The sequence below is a fragment of the Takifugu flavidus genome, chromosome 1 (genome assembly GCF_003711565.1).
Source record: "Takifugu flavidus isolate HTHZ2018 chromosome 1, ASM371156v2, whole genome shotgun sequence".
In the NCBI taxonomy this organism is placed as follows: Eukaryota; Metazoa; Chordata; class Actinopteri; order Tetraodontiformes; family Tetraodontidae; genus Takifugu; species Takifugu flavidus.
Window position 1 is genome coordinate 13,075,334 of NC_079520.1, and position 8,222 is coordinate 13,083,555.

At 52.6% G+C, this 8,222-nt stretch overlaps 1 protein-coding gene across 5 annotated transcripts in view; it reads right to left on the reverse strand.

The window, feature by feature from the left end:
* Window positions 1-7,983, reverse strand: part of bcor (BCL6 corepressor) — a 34,148-nt gene extending 26,165 nt beyond the window's left edge. The window contains exon 1 of one of the 5 annotated variants that reach the window (XM_057044218.1): window positions 7,757-7,983. The gene's annotated coding sequence lies outside the window, so the exon portion shown is untranslated. Of the gene's footprint in view, window positions 1-3,701; window positions 5,002-7,756 lie in introns of those variants that run through there. The other 4 variants (XM_057044141.1, XM_057044019.1, XM_057043954.1 and 1 more) reach the window with 4 other exon arrangements.
* Window positions 7,984-8,222: the final 239 nt, after the last annotated feature.

The window sequence follows — 8,222 nt, forward strand, 5'->3', positions numbered from 1 at the left end:
AAACTAAATATAAATCAGAACGGCATTTATTCCGCGTCTTTGTTCTAGTCGCAGAATCCAACATTTCTTTAGCCAAAGGCCCGGTCTAGGGGCAGATACCTAGGAGGTGATTACCAGAGGCAGATTAAGCCCGTGTAATCGCCTGCAGAAAAATACATCTCATAAATCAGACAGTTGACGGGTGACTGAGGTGAGCCGGGTCGCGCCGGATGTCTCCCAGCGCAGCGCTGGAGGCCGACAAACATCTCTGCGGGGAAGTGATCCCTGCGCTCAGACCGCGACGAAACAAAAACCTTTGTGGAGCTCAGAGAGCGAGGAGGAGGAGGGAGACGGGGGAGGAGATGGAGAGAGCGCGGGGAGGGGGGGGAGGGTGGGGGCGGCTCTCGTTTCATCGCGAGGTCCCGGGAGGCCAGCACGGAGCATAGCTTCAATCAAACCGTGACGTCTCCGCCGGGAGCTGCGCGGCGCCTGGAAAACCGATCTCTCCTCGGCTCTCTGCCGCGCCTCCGCTTTTGTTCACACGCACCTCGCCTCAGCAGCGAGCGCTGCGCCGGGAGCGACGGCACTTCTTTTTTTTTTTTTTTTTTAATCCTAGCGCGAGTGGCGGGGGTGAAAAAAACAAGCGCAATAACAACCACATTCTATCGCCGGCCGGATATGAAGCCGAACACGAGCGTTTCTTCCCTGCTTTCCGTCCGACACGTTCCAATAGATTTGTTGTGCGTGAAAGTGGCCCCGTGATTTTTATTGACCCGCTCTCCATCAGCGTGCGCTGTTCTTCCACGTGGTCCCCATCGATTAGCAAAGCGGACAAACATCGGGTTAATGGGTTGAAAATGGAGGCGGTGTGGTTGTCCCTATAGAGGCGCCGGACCCCCCTCAGACGCCCCCCCGCGAAGCCCCACGCTGACACATTCACCGTCGCGCATCGCTCATCATGACAATAAGCCGCGCCAGTCACGCGGCTGGCGCTCCTTTCAGGTGCGCGCTTTCCAACCCCCATACGCGCGTAATTTCATTATCTCAACCAACACTAATGCAATAACGCACATCTGGGATTCTTGGGTTGTTTCTGGGCTGTGGAGTTGGGGCAGAGGTGAAAGATAAACCTTTGATTCATCTCTGCTAATTAGAGGTCAATTCATTGAAGCGAGCGCTAAATCAAATCGCCTATGAGTAAGCCTGCATGAAAGCCGTTTTCTGGAAGAAGCGCGGCGTCCTCTCGCTAGCGGAGCCGGGGGGGTGGGGGGGGTGGGGGGTGAGGGTGGTGATTCAGCCTGTCAATATGGTAAGCAGCCCTCCTCTGAGCTGCAACACCTGGAAAACAGCTCAGCCCCACACTGACATCACGGCGCGCAGTGGAAAAACGATGCGCAAAACAGTCCGAGGGGATATACTATAAATAAATTCAACCCACACAAAATGTTAAGTATTTGTTTTACGCCTCCACACGCACCACTTGACACGTAGACTCGTTGCCAAAAGATCAGACGTGCCCGTTTAAACACTTCCTGGAATATCGAGGAGTCTCAAGTCGATGAGGAGGTGTTACGCGGCAGCACCTCCGCGTTTTGCACTAATAAAGCGGCTTGGAAATAATCAAAATCTCATCATTTGTGTTGTGAATTCTGGAAACCAAAATAATGCAAATCAGAGCCCCGCGTAGCTGTGACCAAACTAGAATCAACGTGGAAACATGTTTCTTCACATCCTAACGAGCTCCGCTGCCACGATAAATTGGTCAATAATTAGCCGCGCGATTTTATGGATCAGTGCACGTAATCCGCAAATGTGCTTTGCTGGAAAGTACGGCTGCGTTTGGGCTGGGCACATTTTTTTTTTCCCAATTCGGGATCGCATTTAAACAATTTCTCTCTCTTTAGATACCGGGGTTAATTTAAAGACAATTAAACTTTAATTCCGCTTCAAATCCTCCCCGATGTAGCTTCCACACCCCCATCAGTTAATCCCCTGTACTTTGTTCCCTTGAAAAAAGGTTCCGACACGAGGCTTCTGCTCCTTCAATCTGCGCAGGAGACGCGCGAACGCGGCGGCTCGTGTTCGCCGTGAGCGATTTTCTCCCCTGCGCGAATTGGCTGACGGGGCCGAAGCGATCTTTTAGTGGCTGCTTCCCTCACTAAGCTCGTCAATGAGCTGGAGCCAGCCAATATGAGGCACATCGATCGTCCTAAGAGAGCGTCTCCTAATTAGTGGCCGTGTGGCTCCAGGGCGCGCGGCGGGTCCTGGCTGCTCGCACGAGGGGAGATTTCCTCTCCGCGCGGTTCCGAGGGACCGGTTGTATTCAAATTGGCTCAATGCGGTTGTGGAATGGAGCAAGGATGAAGGACACTGCATTACAGGAATCACAAAACAAGGCGTTTAAGCTGGAATGCGACCAACACGCCCTGCGGCACTTGGGTATTTAATTAAACAACAACTTCAGAGTTTCGTGCCAATCGTTGCCGCCCGCAGACTGAGAAGATGTTTTTTTTAAAAACGGCCTAAAGTTGATAACAGTTCGGGAGAAATTAGTGGCTTGGCTGATAGGCAACCGACAAAGTGGCTAATTTCATTAAAAGGTCATCAAGCAAGTTGGGCGATGAAGTCATTATAATAATAGGTTGCACAAGTGTTTCCATCATTTGTAAAAGTCCGGGGGGGCAGATCCTCCACACAGCGCTGCGCGGAGCGGAGCTGTGGGGGGGGGGGGGGGGGGGAGGGGATCCCATCCGCTTCGATCCTCCTGTGCGCGACAGAATATTTCTGCGCAAAGCCCGTCGTCCCTCAGCGGGCGTGCGTGATCGGAAGACACACTGGAGGGGGAACAAAGTCACACCGGAAAACCAGATCTCTCTGGGCGGGTGGGGGCGCGGAGCCAGCGCCGTTACCCTCAGCCAGACGCGGAGGTGAGCGTGCCGCCCCCCTCTCCACCCCGTCCCCATACCTTTGGGACCGATGAGGCACTGGTCAACGTCCACTCTGTCCAAACAAACTACCCCCCCAAAACTCCCCCGCAAACCCACACAAACACGCACGCACAGCTGTCACACCAACACCGAGGCGGCGGGGATGCCCTCCAACTGAACTGAACCGTGTACGTAGGCAGGGCGAGGCTGAATTCCGTAACCTTGTTTAGCGCAGGAGATCCGTGTGCGCGCACGAGCACGCGCGCACACACACTCCCACTCCAGCGCCTCGCAGGCGCTCACACTTCGTCACTCGGGAGTGAGAAAAGCGTGAATATTCAGCATCGAGGACGGCGCCACTTTCAAGCCCGCTAATCTATGGGACGTCCTTTTCACCTTGTAAAAAGGCCAAGCTCACGGTCGGATCATTACGTGTGTGTGCGCGTGTGTTATTTATCAACCACATGCCACTGCCCCGCCGAAACGCACAAAGACCACCCTATGCGCTATTCTTAGAAGTGGCCGATCCTTTCCCAGTCTCTGCGCACAGCACCGGGCTGGCGCGTCAAGATTTACGCCAAGAGAAGATCGCGTTCACGCCAGAAAGAGAACAGAAAGAATACATGTAAAAAATAACACCCCAGAATATTTGAAAAACACCTCAGCTGTCGGGTTTCGCCCCGTTTAAAAGGAAAAAAAAACTGCCAGTTCAGTTCTCACGCAAGGGACTTCACATCAAAAGACACGCGCGGAACAAAAACACATTCTGGGCCAATTCGTCAATGATTGCCTCACCTGGTTAATTGGTGCTATTTCCAGACGTCGTCTGTGTGGTCCGACTCGAGCCTTTATTCTGGTCCTTTCCCCAAGTTAAAGAGAAGGACAACGATCCGTGCGGACGTAAGCCAGCCCGGTCACGGTCCAGTCTGCTGGAGACAGACAGACAATCCCGGCCAGAAGGGGGGGAGAAAAAAACTAAAAGTGGCTAACAGGTTATCCACGTGTCTCAAAACAAAATAAGTGTTACTTTAAAAGCTCTAGATCCTTATTCTATTGTCCCCGGACAACTCTCATCCATTATCGGATATTTCAAGCGGACTTTTTTGCGGCTGCAAATGTCACTTGAGGAGCTATAAAACAAAAAGATCCTGCGCGGGGGAGAAGGACACGAAGGAATCCACGAAAGAAAAGAGTCATTCGAGTCCACTAGTCAACGCTCCGAGGATACAGGTGGCGAGGTCGACGGACTCTCGGAGAAATTAATTCAGCTCGACCGTACCTCGCAGCAGCGCCATGTTGGCTTTCAGCGGAGCACGCCGCGCTCAGAAAAAAGCCCCTTTCGCAGGCTCTCCGTCACTCCATATCCTTTCCGATAGCGGAATCCAGCTGTCGTGAGGTTTACTTCGGGTTATTCCGTTCAGCGTTCAGCCCTGTGTCTCCTTCGAGTTGCGTAGACAGAGATCGCCCCGGTCAGCATCGAGGACGCACGGAGCCGTGCGGGGAGTGCTGCGCGGAATGGATGAACGCTGCCGAGACCGAGCGACTCGCTCCACTCCCACTCGCGCAGACTCTACCCAGAAGGCCAGTCGGGAGACCGCAATTACCATAAGCCTCCAGCGCACGGCTATGACTGCGCACGCACGCACACACACGCTAGACACACACACACAAAGAGACGCGCGCGCTCACACACACACAGGCGCACACACACACAGGCAGAGGCTCCGCTGAAACTCCAAAACAGGAATAGGCGAGGTTTCAGTCGCAAAAATAGAGGCAAAATAAGGTAGAGACCATAACCCAACACCGATATGACTGATAATCAAGCAGATAGTTTATAAATTTGGCCAAAAACAGACATTAGTAATGAAGTATATATGAATAAAACTGCGACTCCAGAGACCAGACAGCCAAACGTTTATGGTTAAATATGTCAAATCAAGCAAATATGTGGCGTCACTTCACACTAATCAGGAGCAGGTCTGGAACAAAATCCTATAAGATGGTCTAGACAAGAACCCCAAAAGGAACAAGAACCTCAGTGGGACAGAGCAAGGCATGACTACCTGGCTGAACTGCTAAACCACAAATTTATCAAATAAATGCCCCCCAAACCAACGTAGAGAAAGAGAAAGAAAGAGAGAGGGGCGAGGCAGGGGGGGGGGAGTCGGAGAGGCAGCTCAAGGCTGGGGCACATCTGTTAAGGCTCCCATCTAAAGTGAAGGAGGAGAAGGCTATGAATATAAAGCCTGAGGTGTGTGTACATCATGTGCCGTGTGTGCAGGAGAGAAAAAAAAGAAAGCGTCGAGACAGAAAGAGCGGAGCAGGGTAGGAGTAGGAAAAGGCCGAGCGACTTGGAAATGGAAGGTCTGGCTGGATTCGCCACAGCTGTTGAGAGTTGGAGTTTAACCAGACATACACAACGGCACCGCTCTCACATATGGATGCATTAAAAAGCTCATGTTTGAGGGCAAATCTTCCAAAGGTTTGGAAACAGATGCAAAAGGGAAGCGATCAGAAAGCAGAGGAAGAGCACGCCGCGTTCGTGTTGAAAACAAAGGAAAGAGCGATGGGTGTATTCACACATGGCGCACAAAGCCAGGCAGTAACTCCTGCAGCCAGCCATCTGAAGGGCCTTACTTCAAACTGAAGTCATGGAGAAATTTCCAGGCACGTTTGCGCCGTCTTCATGGTTCCAGACCAGGCAATTATTGCACAGGATGTCCCGGGCAACCAAGCGTACTGGCAACCGACCACGAGTCAGTCTGAGCGCGCAATTAATTCAAATCAACGCACATGAAATGTGCGATCAAAGAGGCAGTTACGATAGGATTGATTGCCATATAGCAACGTCCAATCTGTCAAGGTTTGGGTATTTTTTTGTTTTGTTGCTAAACCCCACCAGTAAAACGTTCACGTGTCAGTTTAATGCAGTCTGGTCTTTCGAACCTGGACCAAGGTTATATTTTCAGATGGCAGCAGGATTGGACAAAAGCAACGGACAGTTTTCCATTGGAGAAAGAGCCCATTAGATCTGGACAAAGACTCAAAAGCAGGACTTGTCATTTTGCGGAGGTGCCGGCCTTTGGTGGACTCTTACAAACAGGGTGAAATGTCATGATTGACAGCTGTGCCTGGTCGTCAATGGAGACCATTGAATGTACCGACTGATTGGATATTTTGGTTTCATTTTTGGTCGACAGCGATGAAGCAGAAATGCAACATTAATTGTGAGTCAGGTGATTAGCCACCAGTGTGTTTTGGCTCTCAGTCAGTTGTAACTGGGGTGAACTAGGGCCGATAAAAACGTGCACCCTAGCCAATTACCTTATCCCGCCGTGTCACAACCACAGCAGCCATAAAGACTCTGGTTAGAGCTCCTGCAGCGTTCACCGATTACAACCAGTGTTTTGTTTCTACACAAAGGAACGAGCTCAAAATAAGAAATAATGTGCTGATGACAACGGCAGCATTTGCGGCCTGACATTCGTGATTAGCCAGTTGCCGTTTGGTTACAGTCGAACACAAATGTGGATGAATCCAGAGCAACTCTCACTCGTCTCTCACGGGAGAAGCGTTTTAGTACAAATATTGGTTGGTGGAGCCGGAAGGTGAATTTCCTCAAAATAAAAAGTCAGACCTTCAACACATGGTCGCAGAAAAATCACCTTCCCCGAGAGCTCGGAAGGGCAGAGAAAACGCAGCGCGCAGAGGCCGTTTTACGACCGCGCTTTTACGACCGTGCGTGAACTTTCGGGTCTAAAAATCCGCAGCCGGAACAACGCGAGCCTGCTGAAACGTATGATCCCGCATTAGCAAGCACACGTGCGGCTCTGCGCGGGGAGAGCCGTGCACTCTGGGAGGTCACGGTGATTCAATCATCGGCAGACGCACGCTGGAGCGACGGCGAGTTCAAAAGTGCGCACGAGTAAACGCACCGTTTATCCAAACATGCAGACTCGGGCTTCAAAGTAGACCCACATGCGCAACGCTGACACGCAGAAAGGGCACGCGCACAGGCGCGTGCGTGCACTAGGTCGACGGGCTCAGATTCCAGGAAGCCCTTTGCACGCAGCTCAGTCCGCTGCAGCCGGTACTAATCAGCACAATCCACCTGCAGATCGTTATGGATCGCTTACTGCAACTCCCTTCCTCCCTCCCCTCTCTCTCTCTCTCTCACACACACACACACACACACGCACACACACTTATAGGACGGAAACGTGCCTGAAACCTCGCTGTAACACGCACCGGCTCGGGCATGTTCGCACGTTCAGGCAAACAAATTGCTTCTTCTAAAATCGATCCTGAAACCCTTAAAGTTCAAGCGCGCTATGAAGCATCGCTACGGCACGAGTCTCCCTCTCCGTTCCACACAACTAGGCCCGTACGTGGACGCGCGCACATGGCCGCGCACGCGTTTTGTAGGGCTAACCGGTTCCCCACAGGCGCGCCACGCTGCGTTAGCGCAGCCTCACCGGGGATAATTACAGCCTGGCGCGGCAGGGCGAACGTGGCTCCGAACCAAACACGCTGCTGCTGCTGCCGCCGAGAGAGGGGGGAGGGAGAGAGAGGGGGGGGCTGGCGGGGCGGAGGGGGCTTTAAGGACCCATAGATTAAACCCTAATCAATAAGCGGTGAAATCCATCGATGGAATCAATTAGAGGGCCCGCTCCACAGAATAAAAAGTGCGATCAATCACATTTGTCTCAGCCTGACTTTGGGGGATTACAAAAAAAATATAGACCCCCCCCCACGACGCACACACTTTTTATACAACGCTGGGAGAAAAAGGTTGAGCTGTCGTGTCGTTTTTTTTAGCGAATAAAGACGAAAACCTTCAAACGAACCTTATCTGAGAGAAAGGAGAAGCGGCGGCTGCTCTCTGCGCAGCACAAGAAAGCTCCGCGCTCTCCCTCCCCCTCCCGCTCTCTCGTCTGTCGGCCTCTGTCGAGTTCCGCTCATAACCTCGCCACCCACCCTCCCAGTTCCCCGCCTCTCCCTGCTTTCCGCTGCTGGCGGGGAGCGCACACACAAACTCGCCGAGACGCACACACCCAGACGCGCGAACACTCTCTCTCCCTCGCTCTGTCTCTCTCTCTCACACACACACACATACACACACACACACGCACAGGAAGAGGGAGACACACACGCGCCTCTTTATGGCTCTCCCTCCAGCTCTGACGCACACACCGCCTCACGAGCGCCTGCACACACACACAAAAACGCAAACGCACACACAGGCTCACGTAGACTGACGCACACACGCGGAGGCGCACACGCGGGCGCACGCTCGCACATAGACACACCACA